We start from the raw sequence: 21,791 nt of genomic DNA on the forward strand, positions 1-21,791 counted from the left end.
AGGGACAAGGAACCAGAGAGTGCAGCCCAAAGGGACATTTCCAGGCCACTGGCTTTCCCCTCGAAATTGAATGTCGTGATTAGAGGGTTGTGACTACAGAAGGCTCACCAAGAGGTATACTTCAAGAGGATCACTGTGGCTGCCCTGTGTTGGGCTATTGGCAGTTTTGTGGAAGCTGGGGCTGGGGAGCAATTAGGCTGATTCGGGGGAGAGACGGTGTGGGCTGGACTTGGGGAGACTGGTGAGAAGAGGTCCGAGTCCGGATATGGGGGAAGGGAGGGGAGAGCGTCAAGAGGATTCCCAGGTGGACGGGCAGGAGAGGAGCGGTGGCGGTCACGAAGGGCCACCGTGATCTTCCTTCCTGAAGCATGGGCAAGGCCACAGCAGAGGAGGCTTAGAAGGAGGCAAAGAGTTGGGTTTGAGATGTCTGTTGGACCTGACAGTGGGAATACTGAGCTGACCTAAATGGATGAGCTCTCCAAGGGAGTCAAAGAACAAAGGGAAGAGAAGAGGCCTGGGGCGCTCCCCACGTGACGAGGTCGAGGAAATGAGGAGATGAGCACTTGAAGGAAACAGAAGATACAGTCAGTGAATCTAATTAAGAGGAAACCAAGAGAATATGCTCTCCTTAAAGCCAATCAAAAACTGTGGGAGATAACCGAGCACTGAACCCAGCAACGGGGAGGTTTATCCATGAACCTGACCAGAGTGGCGCGGGAGTGAACCCTGGGAGTGAGTGTGAGGATGAGGTCAATGAAACGGAAGACGGTGAAGGGCAAGGACTTGCTGCAGCTGTCCTGTGATGGGGAACAGAGCAGCCACTGGTAGCTAGAAGGACAGAGGAATCCAAAAATGGGGGGTGGTCCCTGGTGTGTCTATCTCTCTGTCTGCGTGTCTGTCCTCGGGAGAAATCACGGCACGTGAATGGGAGTAACTGGAGGGAAAATGTGCTGTGTGACAGGAGAGAGGTTCCTGCCGAAATGTTGTCCTTTAAGTAGACAAAGCAGAAGGACTCTCACGCACAAGACAGGACCCAGCCCAAGAGCAACCACCCTGTGCCAGGAGAGAAACTCTAGAAAAACACTTGAAAACAGCGATAGAGAAGATGTAGTAGGGCACCAGGACAGAAGGGCATTAGCTCCGGTGCAGAACTCTGGGAAGCTGCTAATTGCTGTGTGTTCTTGTAATTTCCATCTCCCCTTTACAAGTCACGTGGCAGCGGGAGCAAGTGAAGGTCTTTGCTAGGTGACACTTATTTCCAGGGTGTTTTAGTGTTGTTTTGTATTTCACTTTTCTGGCTATTTCTGATGCCTTTGTCCATCCCATCAGTGTTAAGCGGACGACATCTGCACCTTCACACCCCTACACTATCCTTGGGTTTATGTACACTTTCCATAAAGATCTTAACTCTCTGTTAACGTTTACTATCATGAGTTTTCCTGGTTTAGGACTGTGTATAACGAGTCCTTCCACCTGTCCTTCCGTCTTCCAGGAGTGGCCACAGAGGACTTGAGAACAGTTTCATTCTCTCTGCCCAGAGCTCCTTTCCATCGCCTTCAGTCACCGAATGCTCAGCTCCTGTCTCTCCCGGGCCATCGACGCTGCCTCCCTTCAGCCCCTCCCCCCATCTCCACTTTAGAATGGAGATTCTAACAATTCTGCCACTACAGAGATGTGTCACGGTCCAGGACAAAAACAGGATAAAGGAGTGTTTTCACTTTCCAATGTTGTCCTAAAGATAGGCAGGATTTGCAAACCTTTATTTAAGTCTTCGGAACGCCCTGGACCAAGTCCTTCCTGACATTATCTGTAGCACCTACTACATCCCTTTCCTACAGTGAAATGATAACTCAGTCTATCACTTTACTTGTGGCGTTTATTTTTCCAAAAGTGCCTTGCATTACCTTGGCACTAAAGGAAAGCCCATCTGCTGTTCTGCTGTTCCCTTCCATGCCTCCCTCTATTAAGACCTCCCTCTCAACAGTCTTCTACTGGAATGGGACTGGGGGAGGGGAGGGAACGCTTCATCTCTTCATCCCAGGCTGAACCAGGAAGATCGGCAGATGAAGTCTAATCAACGCTGTCTCATCATCAGAGGTTAGCACAGCACCTGTGCACCTAAAATCCTCTCCGGTGAGACATCAACGGGAAATAGGACCCCAAGTGAGTGTACGGCTTTGAATTTCATTAGGATATAAGACAGACAACTCTTGTCTCCCACCATGGCTTGAAGTCTCTCTGGTCTGATAAGTAGATAGGTAAGTAAATGAAAGAAAGAACAGAGAGAGGGAGAGAAACGGACAGGGGTGGGTGTGTAAATGTATATACACATATATGTATATAAGTATACACAGACATGTCTCTACCACTTACAAAGAAAAAGTAGTACATACCAACGCATTTCCAATTCAAGAAACAGCCAGACTCAGGAAGGGGCTAACAAGATACCTGGTATCCCGTCTCAGGCCAGCAACTAACCATCTCACGGACTTTGGACAAGTCATATCAGTGCTGTGGTTTTCCAGTTTTCCCACTTGTAAGTTGTCTAAGATCCCTGTGCAGCCTGACAATACTATGGGCTTTAAACAGCTGACAACAGTGTATAACATATTCCTGGGGTACTCACGTTATAGCCACCCGCCACTTATAAGCCTACTGAGATAGACTGAGTCATAAAGACACTGCCATTATCAGAATTCGAACTATTCCGAACACAATGTTGTGCACTTGCAGGTGTCAACAGTCAGAAATTCAGGATTATCTCCTACATCACTACTACCTTTCCCCATCCTTAATATTGTTGCTATTATTTTCAATTCCATGCCTTTTTTTTTTTTTTTTGAGTCTTCCTAAGAAAGCCATTTTTATCTTGGCCTTTACCTAAGGTATACTTAATGTTAAATAAAAAGTGCAGAGTATCACTTAAATTTTTTTAATGTCCAAAAAGATCTTGTTCTTAACTAAAAATGATGTTTTTTCATTTTTCCATTAAAAATGAGGCTGTTTAAAATCTCATAGGGGCATGTCATTAAGGGGCCTCACTAACCCAGTTTATTATCTCCGTGTAAATGAATCTTACAAAGTGGGCCAAACCGGGGATATGTGCAGGCATAGAAAAGTGTCCCATTCAGGGCGTCTGGGTGGCTCAGTTGGCTAAGCGTCCGCCTTCAGCTCAGGTCATGATGCCAGGGCCCTGGGATTGAGCCCCGCATCCAGCTCCCTGCCCAGTGCAGAGCCGGCTTCTCCCTCTCCCTCTGTCTGCCAGTCCCCCTGCTTATGCTCTCTCTTGCTCTGTCAAGTAAATAAATAAAATCTTAAGAAGAAAGAAAGAGAAAGTCCGTCCCATCCAACATTTAAGGAGCACGTGTTTCCTTTTCAGACTTCCCCGTCTTCTTCCCACATCCTCCCCATATCGATGGTAAAAAGAGGTTTTAGCGAGCCTGCACGAACTTTAAATCTGTAAAAAAGGGAATAAGTTTCTCCTCAAACACAATTGTAGACCACCAAGACAGAAATATCTACTCTACTTAGTAGTTAAGTGAGGGACCACTTTGGAAGGATAATCTCTTGGCAAATGGCCCGACCCTTATCTTGCTTTTCCAGGCATCCCTGAAGGGGGCTGGTCTGAGGAGACGCCTTTGCAAGGGACTCCCTCTGCACGAAAATACTGAAGAAAGGTGTTATCTACTTGCATTCAAAACACTAAATTTACAGTCTGGTTGGCCTGGACTGGAGTCCTAAGGTTCTTCAACAGACTTCAGTTTCTGACCACACGCTCTGGTAAAAATCAAAGTGGTTGACAAGTGTTAATCTGACTAGAGGAGAAGACAGTGCCCTGTCAGAGTAGCCTTTTCCAGGTCCAAAGGAGAAGTAATAAATAAAGTGTTCCCAATGTTTCTATTAATTCTAACCTGTGTGAACAGTCCTCACCATGGCCTCATCCCAAAAAGACATTTCAGTCAAGGAAATGAAGGAACAGACGACGCACCCTAGAGCCACAGAGAAGAGACACGGTGAAAGACACACATTGCCCCTCCTAAAATAACTCATAATCCCATTATACTGAAAGTAAGTAAAAACTGTAGGATCCCTGGGTGTGACAGAGGGCCACAGTGAAATACTTAAAACGTGCGAGAAAAAAAAACCATCACGGCTCTTCAGCGGTACCCCTACTTTCCAGAAATTCTATAAATAATCTTCCAAGTTACAATGACTTCAAAAAAGCTTCCTATTTCTGTCTCTCCACCTACCAATTTTCTGAGAATTACATGCTTGGCCAAATGAACTTAAAGCTGAGGAAGTACTATCCCAAGCCAGGGTTCCTCGACCCCTGCTGATAAGCCCCGGGGTCCGGACAAATACCTAATGAATGAGTGGCTTCTGAGGGAATTATGACATGAAACGGCCATTCTACTTGAACGACACCACCACCACACACAAAGATTACAAGGGATTTCATTTCTTTTTCAGAAAATTCAAGACAAAACTTAAGGACAAACAGTAATAAGCAGTGAACATGAGATCACAAACTTGAAAAAGAAACTCTTAAACCGAACAACTCACTCAGCTCAAAAACTAAGGCGTGATGAAGTTACATAATAACCAGGAAACTACAAAATACAATCTCTGCCATATTTTAATTTCCCTTTGTACCCTAAAAGAAGTAACTTCTAAAGATAAATTAATAGTCATTAAGGCTTTAACATAACCAGACTGAGAAACGGTACTTCCTTGAGCTACCAGGGAAAAAGAAACCCAAACCACACAAGCCATTAGCGTCTGGAGAATTAATTAGTAAAACAGGGTGGCCAACTGTATGAAGTCACCAATAGGCACTGGAAAGCATATACACACTCAGATTTGAGGGTAACCCACCCTTATGCAGCCTAAGTACAAAATAACGTTAAACAAAAGAAATACTCCCAAAAGGAGTGTTTCAAGCAACACTGAAATCTCACATATAAAATTAAGTCTCGACTCCAGAAGGGGGAAAATAAACATTTTTAACCTTACCTTTGCCAACACTTTGTATGGAACCAGGGTTCCTCAGACTCTTTTAATGAGCAGAAAAAGTTTCACCACGTCAGGGTCTATATACAAATCCACAAACTCTCTCTTCTTTCTGCCCATGGTAAGGCAGGAAACAGCACTGAACACTTCAAATGCTCGGCCGTTAAGAGCTAAAAACAGATCCTGTGCAATGCTGGATATATTTTTGTCTGCTAGCTACACACCCTCATCATGTTCAATTTTTCCCATTGGTGGACGAGTATGATGCACACTTAACCAGAAAGTGGTTTTCCATGGGCTGCCTGGAGTGATTAGGCAGGACAGCCTCGGAGCCGCCAGGCTCACCCATGACTGGGCTGCTGTTGGTCCCACATTCCAGAATTACCACCAAAGTTCCATAGGAACGCGGCCCCAAGTTTGCTGAATAAAGGTTTACTCACTCGAAGGGAGCCTCCGCTGCTTTTTTAAGCCTTTCGGCAGTAAGAACACACACCTACCATCCTTGTGTTTAGAGCAGTAGTAAACATTCTGTCTCCGAAACCACAGCTGGAATGTTACGGTCTTAAAAACCCTGCCTCAAGAGCAGCCCTTCAAAATAATTTTGCGATTTGCAAAATATCGAGTATACACTGACTCCCATGTTCCTTGCCAGAGTCATTTCATTTTTACATTAGCTGAGCTGCGGCGCTCCAACCACATTGGGGGTGACTGTTATCCCAACAGGTCACTTGTTTATGGGAAATAAGTATGAAACTGCCTTTACAAAAAAGCGACAGTCCAGGGATGCCTGGGTGGCTCAGTTGGTTAAGCAGCTGCCTTCGGCTCAGGTCATGATCCCAGCGTCCTGGGATCGAGTCCCACATCGGGCTCCTTGCTCAGCAGGGAGCCTGCTTCTTCCTCTGCCTCTGCCTGCCATTCTGTCTGCCTGTGCTCGCTCTCTCCACCCCCCCTCTCTGATAAATAAATAAAATCTTTAAAAAAAAAAAAAAGCGACAGTCCAGACATGCAAGGGTTTGAGGTCTTCCTGTATCTTTTGATGAAAGACCTTCAATTTAAAGTACAACCCCCAGGTGAAGCGACAGTTCCAAATCATTTTATATTAATTCTTGGGAAAGGTGTGCTGAAAGAGAGAACAGGATTAGGTCTGTGTAATTTCTAAATTTTTGAAATTATACTCTACAGAGGAAAACAGCTTAAGCAGAAGTGTCGAGTTATCCTGGACAAAGTACGACAGCAGCTTTTTAAGGCAGAATTTTCGTTATTTTTCAAATGCGAACAGATCGATGTATGCAGCTGACAAGATTCTTACTTAATATTCAAGACTGGACTAGAGACATAGAAGTTTTCAACTCCATATCTTGCATGAAAAATGCATCGCCGACGTAAGCATACGCACACCTACACACGAGAGAACAAGTGTGAACACATAACTTTTTTCCCCCACACAGGTTCCGTGTAGTTAAAACCTGCTTGAAGATATACTTTCTAATCTTTATTAGCAAATAATAAGAGCCATTACATACGGTCATCTGTCTGATAGTTACTAAAACTACTCTAACCTCTATAAAACTTTACTCATGAACACAGACATGAACACAAACAATTTTTAGTGCTGGTGGAGCACACCTGGAAAATTGCCGATTCCAATTCCCTCATTTCACAGATAAAAAATGGAGGTCTAAGTGACTTTTCAAGGTGATAGAGCTGGTCAGCAGCAAAGTACAGAGCCAAGACATGCCACTCAAGTAACCACCACCCCCAGGACCACAGTCAGAAGGTTGCCACGGAAGCCAAGTCACAGAACAGAAAACATGGGGATTCCCAAAATGTTAATTTGATGTGTGTGTGTGTGTGTGTGCACACCCATGTGCATACGTATGTGTGTATGTGTATGTTTAAAAAATACCCCAGGCTGGGCACTCATCTGGCTCAGTTGGTAAAACATGCAACTCTGAATCCCAAGGTCATGAGTTCAAGGCCCACGTTGGGGTATTTAAAAAATACCCCAGGCAGGGCTGGATCCCAGGACCCTGAGTTCATGACCTCAGCCAAAGACAGATGCTTAACTGACTGCGTCACCTAACATCCCTAGATTTTTTTTTTTTTTAAGATTTTATTTATTTGCCAGAGAGAGAGAGAGAGAGAGAGTACACACAAGCAGGCAGAGAGGCAGGCAGAGGCAGCGAGAGAAGCAGGCTCCCTGCCGAGCAAGGAGCCCGATGCGAGACTCAATCCCAGGACCTTGGGATCATGACCTGAGCCGAAGACAGCGGCTTAACCAACTGAGCCACCCAGGCGTCCCCCTAGATTATTTTTTTAAGATTTTATTTATTTGAGAGAGAGAGCACGCACAGAGCACACATTGAGGGGGGTGGGCAGAGGAAAAAGGAGAAACAGGCTCCCTACTAAGCAAGGAACCTCATATGGGGCTCAATCCCAGGACCCCAAGATCATGACCTGAGCTGAAATCAAGAGTCGGATGTTTAACCAATTGAGCGACCCAGGCACCCCCCACCTGTAGATTTTAAGACAATTTTGACCCTCTGATGCATATTACATGTATATCCACTAATGCCAGAAATGACAGTAAGGCTGAATTATCTCCAATATTCCTCAGACATTTCCAGTGGGTCTGCACGGTTTCATTCCATTTTTAATTATGGAGGTCACCCAAATAACTTTAGTTCTGTGGGTGTATAAAGTCTCTTAGGGTTTCAAACTAAGATTTTTAAAATTCTTTAAATTCTGCCCAACTACAACAAAACAATCTCAACTTAGTACTCCAACCTAAAATTACAAAAGCCAGCACATCTCCAAGTCATAAAACCAGACTTTATCTTTCTAATGCTTCATTCCGAGATAGTAACGTAACAGAATATACATGTTAACAGGCATCTAAAATTAAGCTCCTTGGCAAAGATCTCTAAGCATTACTTAAATTACACCTTAACAAGTATTCTATCCTCAAACATACAATGCAGAAGGACACATATAAAAACATACAGGAACATGCTAAAATTACAGAATTCTAGTGGTGGTGGTGTTCACTGCACAATTCTTTCAACTGACTGTATTTTGGCAATTTCTCTTAATAAAAAGTTAGGGGAATGACATATGTACACACATGCACACAGTCAAACTCCTATAAATAGAAAATAGAAAAGTGGTTGCCAAGGGCTCAGGGAAAGGAGGAGAGGCTGGTAAAAACTTTTGTTACAGAGGCGCCTGGGGGACTTGGTCGGTTGGGTGCCTGACTCTTGATTCCGACTCAGGTCATGATCGCAGGATCCTGGGATGAAGCCCTTTGCTGGGCTCCGCACTCCGAAGGGAGTCTGCTTCTTTCCCTCTCTGAGCTCTGTCACTCCCCCTGTTCCCACTCGTTCTTTCTCAAATAAATCTTAAAAAGAAAAAAAAAAAAAACTTTTGTTACACATGAGTAATGTCTGAGGATCTAATGTGAAACATAGTGACTACAGCTGCTAACACTATTGCACAATCGAAATTTGCTACAAGTAGAACGTAAATTTCACACAGGATAAACAATGAGGTGACAGATGTTCTTAATTAACTGGATGGAAAGAATCCTTTCACACTGTACACATACATCAAATCACAAAGTACACTTTAAATAACCAACAATTTTATATGTCAACCATACCTCAAAAAAGTGAAAAGTTTTAAAAATGATCATGCTTTTAGTAAAATGTAGTAGTCTTAGACAAGACTAAGCAAAAGCTGTTACTCACCTGCTGATGACCATGGACATGAATATCTGATATTCCAGTATCACATGACTAATCGTGATTCATTTAAAAAAAAAAAAATGGCCACAAAGTAGAGTGGAAATACCTTGGGCTTCAGAATCAGTAGATCTGTGTTAGCAATTCATCCTGTTGACTTTAGAGCCTTCTGAATCCCACCCAGTACCTTCATCACAAGATGGGATTGACAGTAATAATGCTTAACTCCAATAACAGATAAGGATGAACTAATATACAGTTATAAGAAAGATGGACATTAAAATACATTTTTTAAAGTAACCTGAGAGAAATGACATCACTGCTTAAAATTCAAGAAACTCTGCTCCTTTCATATTCTTCACCTTTGAGGAAAAACACACAATGATATGAAAAAAATCCTACCAAGCATTATTCCTTACTGACAATCTTCAGTCAATTCTAAGGATTTCATCTGATAAAAAATTAATGGAATTTGTTAAATAATAATGGTTAAGTATGTATTAGTCATTGTTAAATAATAAAAGTTAAAAATATAAAATACCTCTATCCAAAAAAGATTCCAAAATACTAAATAACCTCTCACAAATATGAATATCCGCCTTCGGTGAAATTAACAAATGAACAAAAAAACTTCACAACACACTCATGTGCCTGAGAAGAATTATAGTCTGCTGCTCCTGATGGGAAAAGCTATACTTCAAATAATGTAGACTAAAAAAACATGGGATAGAAGTAACGCCACTGCAAAAATGTCCTGGATGAAGGCAGTACTAGAAGAAAATGAAGCATGTGAAAAATCACAAAATCCATAGCAATATTACCTGGGGGAGGAAAATTCACCTCCCAGTTCATTTTAAAAGTCTTCCAAACCAATGCTTCCAATGAGCCCAGAGAACACAGTGAATGCCCGTGTAGCCAGCTTCCGGATCTAAAACTGCCGTGGTTGGAAGGTTTCATCTCCCGTGTGCCAGACTGAAAATCCACATGTGTGAACGACTGGCAGGTGCAATTCTTTTGCCACCTAGTTGTTCCCCGCCCAGGGCCCAGGCTTCCGAGCTCCGCCTGCCTTGACCTCAGCCCCTGCTGTGTGATACTGGATCCCTCACTTCACTTCTCAGCTTCTTCATCTGTAAAATGGGGACAGTATTACCTGCCCCACCGGGTTGTTGTAAGGATTAAGCAAATATAATACATGCAGATTGCTTGACACAAGGCTTGCCTGAGAACGGAAACTCCACAAAGCAGAGATTTTGTTAAAAGTGTTTACTGTTAAGTCTATGACTCTAGGGGTGCCTGGGTGGCTCGGACAGTTGAGTGTCTGCCTTCAGCTCTCAGGTCATGATCTCAGGGTCCTGGGATCGAGCTCTGCAGCAGGCTCCCTGCTCAGCAGGGAGTCTGCTTCTCCTTCTCCCTCGCCCCCTGCTCATACTTACTCTAATAAATAAACAAAATTTTAAAATCTACTACTTTAAAAAGTACCTGGCACCTGGTGAATACCCCAAAAAATAATCCAGTGAGTGAGAGCAGGGAAGGAGGGAAGAGAACACTGATGGCAAATACAAAAGGAGAAAAGTGTCTGTTGCACTTTTTTGTTAGAGCCTCTAAAATCTCTTGATCAAAAATCAGCCAGCTCATGTGTCATCGATACCCATCAAGAAAATTTTTCAGAAAGTTTCTGTTTGAAATTCCCCAGCTGTTCTCCTGCAGCATTTCACCTTCCAAGCTGTTTTGGCCTCAAGAGTATGCCTGAACAACATGAACCATGCATCTTAAAATCCAGAGTCAATTTGAAGATAATTCAAGTGCTTTCCTAGCACGGTGTATACTGCTTTAAGGCCACAGCCTCACAAGTGTTGATTAACAAGAAAACAGCGGGGTGCCTGGGGGACCCAGTGGGTGAAGCCTCTGCCTTCAGCCCTGGCCTCTCCTTCTCCCTCTGCCCCTCCCCCTGCTTGCATGGGCACACGCTCTCTCGTAAAATATATCCTTAAAAAGAAAAAAAGGAAGAAAATAGAGCCCAGTAGAATCAAAGAAAAATTTGACATTTATTAAGTAAAAATAAAGGGCAAAATAAAATTTTAACTATTTTTTAAAGCAAACTGGAGATGCCTATAAAACCAATAGTCAATTTTAAGCTAATTCAAAATGTATACTAGTGTGGTATGTACTATTTTAAAACCACAGAAAACCTAAATTTCATAATATAAGCTTTTTCTCAGTGTTTCAAGGCACTAACTGTGTAAAAAAAAAAGTTTTTAATGGAGTCGATTGTCATGAAAATGAGAATTTATAGAATAAGTATTTATAAAGTCCTGGTAGGTAGCTTAAATAATAAACAAGTCCCCAAAATTTCACCAAATGACCAATTACTCTTGCAAGAATGAGCAAATGTGAATTGACCTAAAAACTAAGATTTAAAACAAATTCTTAATAAAAGTTTTCTTTTCTTTTTTTTTTTTTTTTTTTTTTTTCTGTGAAAGAGAGAAAGAGAACACATCCAAACATGAGAAGGGGGAGAGAGGGAGAGGGAGACAAAGACCCTAAAGCAGGTCCCATGCTCAGCAGGGAGCCCAACCCAAGGCTCAGTCTCAGGGCTCTGAGATCATGACCCAAGCCGAAATTAAGAGTCAGATGCTTAACTGAATAAACCACCTAGGTGCCCCAGTAAAGTTTTCCTTTAAATGGACTTTTTTCCTGTAGGTCATTACATCCATATTAAACACACTTGGACTATTGACAATTATTGATAATGTATAAACTTGTGACTTTTGAAATTAAATAGAATGCTTTCTAATAAGATGTAACATTTATCCATAAATGATAAAAATTTGTATTTAAAAAAACCATGCTACCAAAAATAAAACTACAAAATGAGCTTCCACCAAGGTAAAATTAAAATTTTTTGTAGAAAAAAATCATTTCAAAAATATACTTATAGGGGCGCCTGGGTGGCTCAGTGGGTTAAAGTCTCTCTGCCTTTGGCTCAGGTCATGATCCCAGGGTCCTGGGATCGAGCCCTGCATCAGACTCTCTGTTCAGTGGGGAGCCTGCTTCTTCCTCTCTCTCTGCCTGCCTCTCTGCCTACTTGTGATTTCTTTGTCAAATAAATAAATTAAACCTTTGAAAAATACATATATATACTTATAAATACTAGCTACTATTACATATATATATATATACTTATAAATACTAGCTGCTAGACACATCTGTTTACATTTTTTTTAAAGATTTTACTTATTTATTTGACAGAGAGATAGAGAGCACAAGTAGGCAGAGCAGCAGGCAAGGGGAGAGGGAGAAGCAGGCTCTCCTCTGAGCAGGGAGCCGGACGTGGGGCTGGAATCATGACCTGAGCCAAAGGCAGCTGCTCGACCGACAGAGCCAACCAGGTGCCCCTCACAACATTTTTGAAGGGCTCCTTTGGAACATTTAAGAAAGTGTAAGTAATCTGCCCAGAATTCAATGTAATCAGTTAAAAAGTATTCTATTCAGCCTCCCACTCGACACACAATATCTTCTTTTCATGGACTGAAGTGAAATCATTTAAGCTGAAAGGTTCCTAATCAGTTTAATTCAGAGAATAATTGAATTCGAGTTTTCTAAGAGACCATAGAGGTCATCCAGCTAGCCCTATCTTGCTTCTAATTTGAGAACCTCCTATGGTATCCTGACAGATGGGCCACTCTCTTCCACCGAAATTCACTGAGTGATGGGAAGTTCACAGCTCCATTAGGGAGCACATTCCGTTGTCTAAAAACCAACTGATGGATGAGCACTCCTTCCAAGGGACTCTAAACCAGTCATCCTCAAAATTCCACTAATTAAATCAGTCTTTCTGTCATTATCAACACACACCCTACTCCCCTCTTCCTCCCTACCACCCGACACACAACTGAAGTCCAATTTCAGGCTCTTCCGCTGCTCTCTTTCTTCTAGTTCATCAGCACAATGGAGCAAGAACCACCTCCATAGAACAGAATAAAACAAGCAAAACCAGATGATAGTTTTTCACTGAAAATCAAATGTACAAAGAGTCCTAAGAGTTCAGTCTGTGCCTCAGTGGGCCAAGAGTACAATGCTCTTGGTAACGCCCCCACCCAGAGTCAATGAGTTGATGGGCCCTCATCTGTTTGGTTTCACAAAGTCTAGGAGGTATTAGGGGGTCCACTGGAGAAGACAGAATGCAACCTCGTTCCACAGCCCACATGTGTGTGCAAATTGCACACTGCTCCCACTTCACCCATCCAGGAGCCCCAACAACTGATCTTGGGGAAGACGAGTGAGTTTCCTGCTGAGAAAGAGGAAATGACCTAAAATAAAAGCAAAAAGGTTGTATCTGAACACAGAGGGGAAAATTTACGGCTCAGGTTCAAGATCACACACTCGCTGTCAGGGCTGTTGAAAAGCATGAAATGACAGAGGCCAGAGTACTACAGTCTTCAGAAACAGAAGCCATTTGTTTGCAAACTACTCTTGTACAAATATTCTTCAGCACACACACACAAAAATGTTCTGTTCTATTTTTCTGGAAACATGAAACTCTACAAAAATATCTTTCGTTTTTCCACTATGAATACAGAAGTAGACAGAACTTTTCCAGTGTTCTCCTAATTTTACTATAAGTAAAACAACTTAGGTAAATGAAACATGGCACCTGACATTCAGTGTTGGCAAGACACAAAGGGGTAAATACTACAGAGGACCAGCCTGTGCCTGCCCATCCGCTGGGGCCAACAGCCTCCCAGAACCCCTGCCCACTGTCACCTGGGAATGCAGAACCCTATCTTGCCAGATGAACCGCATTTTTAAGAATCACTGAACGTGCTGCTTTTATATAAAATTTTCATTTTTCAAAGGTAGGCAACTAATTTAAATATCCTTAAAAGACTTGTCAAGGACACATTCTGCAGGCCCAGCAAAGCTTATCCACAGCCCAGAAACATCCAGAAGCCCACCAGGGTGCACCGTCTGATTGAAATGGTAAAACACAAACAGGAAAATTGTAAATCCTGAAAAAGTTTTATTTAAAGACAACCAATCAGCAACCCCAACTCCCTGACTTCAGAACGCTAAATCCTGGGTCTCTAGGGACATACATCTCCACACAATCAATTTGGCCATGACAACCAGAGCCGCACACAGGAATTCAGACAGGGTATTGCTTTTGCAGAAGAGGGGTTGTAAAAGGCCACACAGGCCATGGCAGCACCCTTCCTGGGGAGCAGAGAAATCCCTTCTCCAGGAATCTGGATCTACAGCCCAGCAGTCTCTGGACCCCCATCTGCACAGGGACACCCCCTCACCCCCGTTTTCCCCCAGCTCCTAGGTTTCGTTCCTCACCTCTCATCACCCCTGCTCCCTGCTTACAGGACACACTGTCAAGAACAGCATCACGCTCCCCACTAAGCTTTCTACTTTCTACACTAAATATTCCATTCCCTTCATCACTACAAATGGGACACTCTCCAAACACTCCTAACCACAGTCATTGTTGCCCAGATGGTAATATCCTTCTTAGATCTAAGATCTAGAAAGAAAGAAGGAAACAAAAAAATCATGAAGCCCTGAGCCAGGAGTGTTACGTGTATTTTCCTATTTAATTCTCACAGTAACCCTCTTTGATTTGTAGTATCAGCACTACTTTGCAGATGGAGAAACTGAGGCTAAGAAAGCCAGATAATGTGCTGATGGTCACAAAACAAGCACACCTAGAAAATTCAAACCAAGTCCATCTGATACCAAAGAGACAACAATACTGCCATACATACAGAAAACAGCATGTCTGTGTTTTATCACTATGATAGCTAATTAAAACTATTAATAACTATAAGCAAGCCTTTCCTTTGTGGCGACCTTGGGGAATGGCCTGTTGTCGTCCATGTAATACAAAAGCAAATGCTCAAAATCCTGTCTCCACTTTATGAACAGTATCTAAATATATTACTTTAAAACCTAGCAGATGTATTTAATATATAAAATTCTGAGTATATAATAAATAAAATAGCAGAAGTTTATATAACACGTACACTAACATCCTTGCTCCATGAGGAAAATGATCTTATCGCCCTCATTTTATAGAAAAAGAAAATCAGCCACCAAAGCTTAAATAACCTGTCCCAGGTCACAGAGCCAACAAATGTCAGAGACAGGACTCAAACAACTCAGGCAATCTGACTCCAAAAAAAAATCTAAACTTCAGACTTTTCAAATAGGTGTGTTTCAGTCATGGTACCCGAACTTCATTAAGGCATAAATGAAACAGTCACTGAGGCTAATCAGAAATTCCTTTTAAATATTCTAATGTAGATGATGTAAATTAAAGGTCAACCAACATACAAGTTACCAATTTTCATCAGAATTTCTAACTTTAATAAGGACTCTATTTGCAAATAAGCCCAAAATGTTACAAAACTTCCTTTTTACATGGAAGATCATGTGAAACTTGAGAATTCTGTGAGAGAATAATTCACATTTAAAAACTGCTACTAAATAGACAAACTGCACCTTTAAAATCTCTTCCAGTGCCAACACGGTTCTCACCACGTGACACGGAGCAACTGAGGCCAGAAGCTGCACTTCCCGGCTGAACTCCTATCTACTCAGTCCAAAAATACCCACTGGGCACTAGACTCTGCTCCGGGCTGTGGAGCTCTGGGAGGACAAACAGACATTAGAACTTCGACCGCACCAGAACTTCTGCTCCAGGGCCAGTAAGGCTGAATAGCAGACTGATAAATAAATCTACAAGGGAGAAAATGATCAGGTAGGACTAGCACTTGGCAGAGAATTAAAATGGGCGGCCACTTTGGGTTGGGTGGACAAATATGGTCTCTCAGAGGCAGCACCCTGAACTGAGATCCAAGGGGCGTCAAGCGGCACAGCAAAGATGGGACAAATGGCCACTGGGAAAGCTTACGCTGGTGTCTGCAAGGCTGGGCATCGCAAGCACGAAATGAAGACATGGCAGATGTTTCCAGAGAATGACTTGCAACCATTCCAAACACTGCCCAGGAACTCCTCCACTCTGCTTTAGTGCTTAAACTGAAACACAGACACACCGACTAGTAGAACACCTCGGTCAGAAGGAAACAGCCTTAACATAATCGGAAGCTTACCTTTCCTCAGGGGCTTCTTAATGTCCAAGTCTCCAGAGCTCACCCGATCTTACGACCCGAGCTAGAAATGGCATACTCTGAATCTGTCCTTCAGCAGGATGTGCTGTCTGGAGGAGTTCGAGCGTGCGATGTACTAGTACGGGGTATGTAAGAGACAGAAATGAATCCTGCCAGGCTGTGACTTCCCCAGGTGAGTTCCCAGAGAGGATGGGTGTACCATATCCCACAGAGAGAGAATCACCTAGCACATCAAGTTACACTGCGTTTATAATAAGCCACTCAGATTTGGTGACGAACTGCCTGAAGGGAATTCAACTTCAGCCCCAACCTGAGGAATCCACTTTGGCTTTCCCTGCCCAGGTCCACATACAAAGAGCAGTTAACAGAGTTACACGGGAAACAGACACACAACTGACATATATTAACACCTCTGAGATCTACGAGTTCCTCAAACCTACCCCTAGAGGGAATGGGAACAACACTTAGTGTTAATAATCACTCATTTATCCGGAATGAGCTGGCTGAAGAGGTAATTCAAGCACACAGTCCCAGAAAGAGAAAACAAAAAGGTGAAAAGAAACCATTTTTTCCATAGTTTGGCTATTGTGGACATTGCTGCTATAAACATTCGAGTACACGTGCCCCTTTGGATCACTACGTTTCTATCTTTAGGGTAAATACCCAATAGTGCAATTGCTGGGGCTTAAGTGGGTACGAGAAGAATAAATGAAAGAAGATGGGATTGGGAGGGAGACAAACCATAAGTGACTCTTAATCTCACAAAACAAACTGAGGGTTGCTGGGGGGAGGGGGTTTGGGAGAAGGGGGTGGTATTATGGACATTGGGGAGGGTATGTGTTTTGGTGAGTGCTGTGAAGTGTGTAAACCTGGTGATTCACAGACCTGTACCCCTGGGGATAAAAATATATGTTTATAAAAAATAAAAAATTATATTTTAAAAAAAAAAAAGAAACCATTTTTTTTTAAAGATTTTATTTATTTATTTGACAGAGAGATTACAAGTAGGCAGAGAGGCAGGCAGAGAAAGAGAGGAGGAAGCAGGCTCCCTGCTGAGCAGAGAGCCCGATATGGGACTCGATCCCAGGACCCTGAGATCATGACCTGAGCCGAAGGCAGCGGCTTAACCCACTGAGCCACCCAGGCGCCCCAAGAAACCATTTTTATTACAATTTTGTAATTAAAGCTCAGTTTCTCAACATTGTGCTATATCTTGAGCTTGATTCAAAAAATGGAGCAACTTAAAAAAAAAAAATCAAAGGTTAAGCGATTAACTCTAAAGGAAATATGAGGGTCCTCCCCACATTCTCATCAGAGAAGCAGATTTACTCTAACTCCTCATGGCCAAGCCGATTTATAGATAGAGGGAGGGAGGGAAGAAAGGAGGGAGAAAGAGCAGACGGGGGAAGAAATAGACAAACGGATGGATGATTAAATAGCCAGACAGAGTCTACTGTGATCAAGCCATAACTCCAGGGCTGGGAGTAGAGCACGAAGAGAGAAGGTCTCTACTCCCAATGAACTGAACGTCATTCAAGCAGGAGAAAGCAGTCAAAACAACACAAATAAATAAACACACACAAATATCCTAGAGCCATATGCGCAGTGCAGACACCTCCACAGGGATGATGAGACAGTCGGTGACAAGTAGCTACTTTCAACTGGAAGGTCAGGAAATGGCACTCAGAGATGGCCAACGAGGCTGAGATCCTGGTGCTAGTTCAAAGTTAAGGAAATGATCTGCCAGGCAGAGGAACCAGCCAAGACCCTCTTAAGAACCAGAGGGGCAGAGGTAGTTATCACAGACTGTGGGGCAGAATCCAAATGCAAGTGGGCTGAGTCAAAGAACAAGCTGCATTACTTATGAAGCAGATGGTTTCTGGGTCCTCTCATATTCTGGAGAATAACACCTTCCATTGTGTGATACGCTGCCCAGTGACATATTAAAATTCACAGCCCCATCAGTCAACATACCAGAATGTACCTCCTTTTTCTTTCATTTTTAAAAATGTTAAACAGATTTCTTTCAGAGAGTGAGACTTGTCTTTTTGTAAGACATTTCACCTCGGCTATGTACATAAAACATTACTTTATGGTAATAATTGTGTACTGTGGGTTACAGCCTTGATAGAGAATGCAGCCTTCAGAGCCAAGAGATTGGGGTCCAGCCCCCCTCCTGCTTCCCCATCACCACCTGAGTGAGCCCAGCCTGGTTATTTAAATTGTCTGAGCCTAGGTTTCTTCAACTATAAGACAGATAGAGTATCTGCTTTGCAGGAATATTCCAAGTATTTAATGGGATAAGGCATATAAAATACTCTATTAGCTGGCTGGAACATGAAATGCTCGATCATAATGGCAATAAAATACTTGCATTGTAAATAGCTGCTATTGGGAAAGGTTTGATTATCACAATGATTCATAATATAGAAATACACCTATATAACTTGACACAGAAGAGATAATAATTTTCATTTATAGGTTCACAGAATAGTCTATGGTGGACCTTTAAAAACCAGCCCAAGATCTCTCTCTTTAGGTGAGAATTTAAAACTAAAAGAGGTGGGCTGACTTGCCCCAGGTGACATAATTGGTCCAGAGAAAATTTTTAGAATCCTGATATATTTGGTCAGGAACACAGGCTTGCCTTATTGGGGCACCTGGGTGGCTCAGTGGGTTAAGTGGCTGACTCTTGATTTTGGCTCAGGTCACGATCCCAGGGTCCTGGGATGGAGCCCTGCGTCAGGCTCTGTGCTTGGCAGGGAGCCTGCTTAAGGATTCTCCTCCATCTCCCCACCCCCTGCTCAAAATAAATTTAAGATGTTAAATAAATCTTTTAAAAAAATTTTTTTTAAAGAAAGCCTGCTTCCTTAGATAAATCCTATATAGATACAGTTTTCTTTAATTTTTATTTTCTTTTTAAGTAATTTCTATGCCCATTGTGAAGCTCAAACTCACACACTCTACCAACAGAATAAGCCAGGCCCCCCACATTTTTAATTCACTTTGGAATTAACCCAGTATGGACAAGAAAATATTTTTTTAAGAAAATATTTTTAAATGGTAAAAATGGAATATTGAACAAGTTTCAATAGATTCTATCTAAACAGATTATACTGACAATTTTTCAAAAGCCAAGACTTGTCCAATTTTGCCGAAGGCCTGGTAGGTGGTTATTTGCTAATCAAGAAATTATAAAATATAAGATCTGCCACACTTAAATTTTTCCAATGATAATAACAGATATTGAGTCTCTAGTACCTTTTATGTGCCAGAAGCTTTCCAATACATTAATTCTGAATACCTTGCCATTTTATGAATGAGTTTTTTTTTACTCTCCAGGCCTTTGCACACACTGTGCCCTGCTAGGAATGCCTCCCTGGAGAACTAACTCCTAACTGACCCTCAGGATCCAAGTTAGGGACACTTGGGGGGTTCATTTGGTTAAGGGTCTGCCTTCAGCTCAGGTCATGATCCTGGAGTCCTGGGATCGAGACCCATGTCAGGCTCCCTGCTCAACAGTCTGCTTCCCTCTCTCCCTCGGCCTCTCCCCCTGCTCATGCTCACTCTCTCAGAACAATAAATAAAATCCTTTAAAAAATGACCCAGCTTAAGTCTATCCTCTTCCATGAAATCTTCCCCAACCTCCGACCCACCCCATCCCAGCCTCCACTGAGCCACAAGGCTCTATCCCTCCCTCGTTCTGCTCACCACTCCATCAAATTTAAGCAACAGCATGTTGTGACTGCTTTTCCACTTGTCTGTCTCCTTAAACTGATTCTGATTGCTTTCCAAGTGCAGAGCTCATCTTATCTTTGGTTCCTGACGTCTAGCACAATGCCTTACACGTGGGTGCTTGATAAATGTATGACATACAGACCAACTGATGCCTCACACTATTAATATAATATGATTTAATGTTTAAACCAGCCTGCTTTTCTACTGCATCACCATGACTTAAATTACAAAAAAAATAAAAAATAAAAAAATGGGGGAAATGGCAGCTTAACTACGGTGACAGTGAATGTTCTATCTGCCTGGCTATAGTGCACAGTCCTGTGTTCAAATGTCAGTCGAGCTATTGCTGCAAAGGCCCTGTTTCAGAGGAGATTCACATGAAATTGGGAGACTGAGTGAAGCAGACTCCCCTCCATGTACATGGGCCCCATCCGATCAGCTGAAGGTCTACAGAGCCAAGGCTGCTGTTTCCTGAAGAAGCAATTCTGCCTCCAGACTACAACAGAGAAAACCTGCCTGGGCGTCCAGGCTCCCACCATGCAGAATTTAGATTCAAGACCGCACTGTCAACTGCAGCCTGAATTTCCGCTCTGCTGGCTGGCCCTATGGATTTGGGACCTGCTAACCTCCACAATCACATGCAACAACTCCTTAAAATCTCTCCATGGGGAGGAAGGTGGGTAGGTAGGAAGATAGGCAGGCTCCTATCGGTTCTGCTTCTCTGGGGAATCCTGGTTGCTAGAACTCCTAATCATTTTGGATTAAAATAATTTTAGGCAGGGTTACAGAAGGTTTGAGGCACATTGACTTCAACCTTGTCCGTTCTACAGATGCAGAATGTGAGGCCCGCGAGGACAAATGAGAGCTGTCACACACACAATGGGCAAGAATTAGGACCCAAACTCAGATCATCGAATTCGCTCAGCTGTGTTCCTAGAGCAGATGACATGGTTTTGTCACAGTGACAAATTAGTGGTTGCCAAAATTTCTTGGATCCCCCGTGTCTTCTTTGTGGCCTTTTCCGCTTTCATATGAATTCCAAGGCCACGTGAACAATTAATTTCCATCTGGTAACATGGACTGCAGGCCACTTTCAACAAGTGGCTATTTTCTTAATAGTATAGATGGATTTGGGGCACCTAGAGGGCTCAGGCAGCAGAGCATGAGACTCTTAATCACGGGGTCATGGGTTCAAGCCCCATGTTGGGTATAGAGGTTACTTAAATAAAAACTTTATGAAAAATTAGTGTAAACGGATTTCAGCTACTAACTGATGTCATATTTTAAGGTGAGTCAACCATGGGACAGGTACCGCAATCTCCCACGACTACAGAAGATCTAACGGGGCCCTTTGTGCCGTGAAGTGTAGGAGATGCAAGGCAGAGGTAGGTCGCCTACGTGTACAATAAAGTTCTAGCAAGTTTACATTTTCAGTTACACAAAGCGTGTGTTGTACCTGTAACAGCACACAGGCACCACGTGTGGGCAGAGGCATCAATCAACTGCTTTTACTCACGAACGCCAGCCCGTCCTGGAGCCCGTGCGCTGCCTGCCGACTTGTCACCACGACATCATTTTAATTTAACATGAACCGATCTTACCTTTTTCTCTGGAGATCTGTGATGAAAAGCCTTTCGGTTTTACAATGCTGAAGAGGCTATCCCACGCCCTCCTAAAAGCTGAATATAATTGGACCTCCCGCCACTTGTCAGCGTTAAAAATAAAAGAAGGCCACGCCTCCAGAAAGCTACCACCTTAATCAAAATAAGTCACAACATCCAGTGTTTACAAAACTTTCACTGCTGAGCTACAAGAGTATGAGAGCCTGCTACCAACAGTGCAATGACCAACACGGGTCACCGAGAAACTGGTGGGGCAAAGGCAGTCATTACTTCTTAACCCATGGCCTTAAAGTAGGCTCCCCTATCCAGTTAAGTAAAAAGAATGCATTTCTCGCTGAGAAATTTCCACAATTCACACCTTCTTCAAATTAAACCCCCTTTATAACCACCATCTCTCTGAATTTAAAAAAAAAAAAAATGTTTTAGAATTTCTGGGCTTACGTTAGCCTAGCTATTAGCAAGGCAGCTAATCAATTCAGAGATTCAATGTTTGTAGTAAAACAAGATCCTAGGAAGTTTTCCAGGAGCAAGAAACGTAACTCCATCAG

The 21,791-nt window shown here is 42.8% G+C and overlaps 1 protein-coding gene across 4 annotated transcripts in view; it reads right to left on the minus strand.

Moving 5' to 3' along the window:
* The window catches only part of TIAM2 (TIAM Rac1 associated GEF 2), a 228,084-nt gene that overhangs the window by 120,656 nt on the left and 85,637 nt on the right, over window positions 1-21,791 (minus strand). Inside the window, exon 1 of one of the 4 annotated variants that reach the window (XM_082731374.1) lies at window positions 5,014-5,185. The exons of the other annotated variants lie outside the window; for them this stretch is intronic. The gene's annotated coding sequence lies outside the window, so the exon portion shown is untranslated. Of the gene's footprint in view, window positions 1-5,013; window positions 5,186-21,791 lie in introns of those variants that run through there. 4 annotated transcript variants of the gene reach the window in all.

The sequence above is a fragment of the Mustela nivalis genome (assembly GCF_964662115.1).
Source record: "Mustela nivalis genome assembly, chromosome: 5".
In the NCBI taxonomy this organism is placed as follows: domain Eukaryota; kingdom Metazoa; phylum Chordata; class Mammalia; order Carnivora; family Mustelidae; genus Mustela; species Mustela nivalis.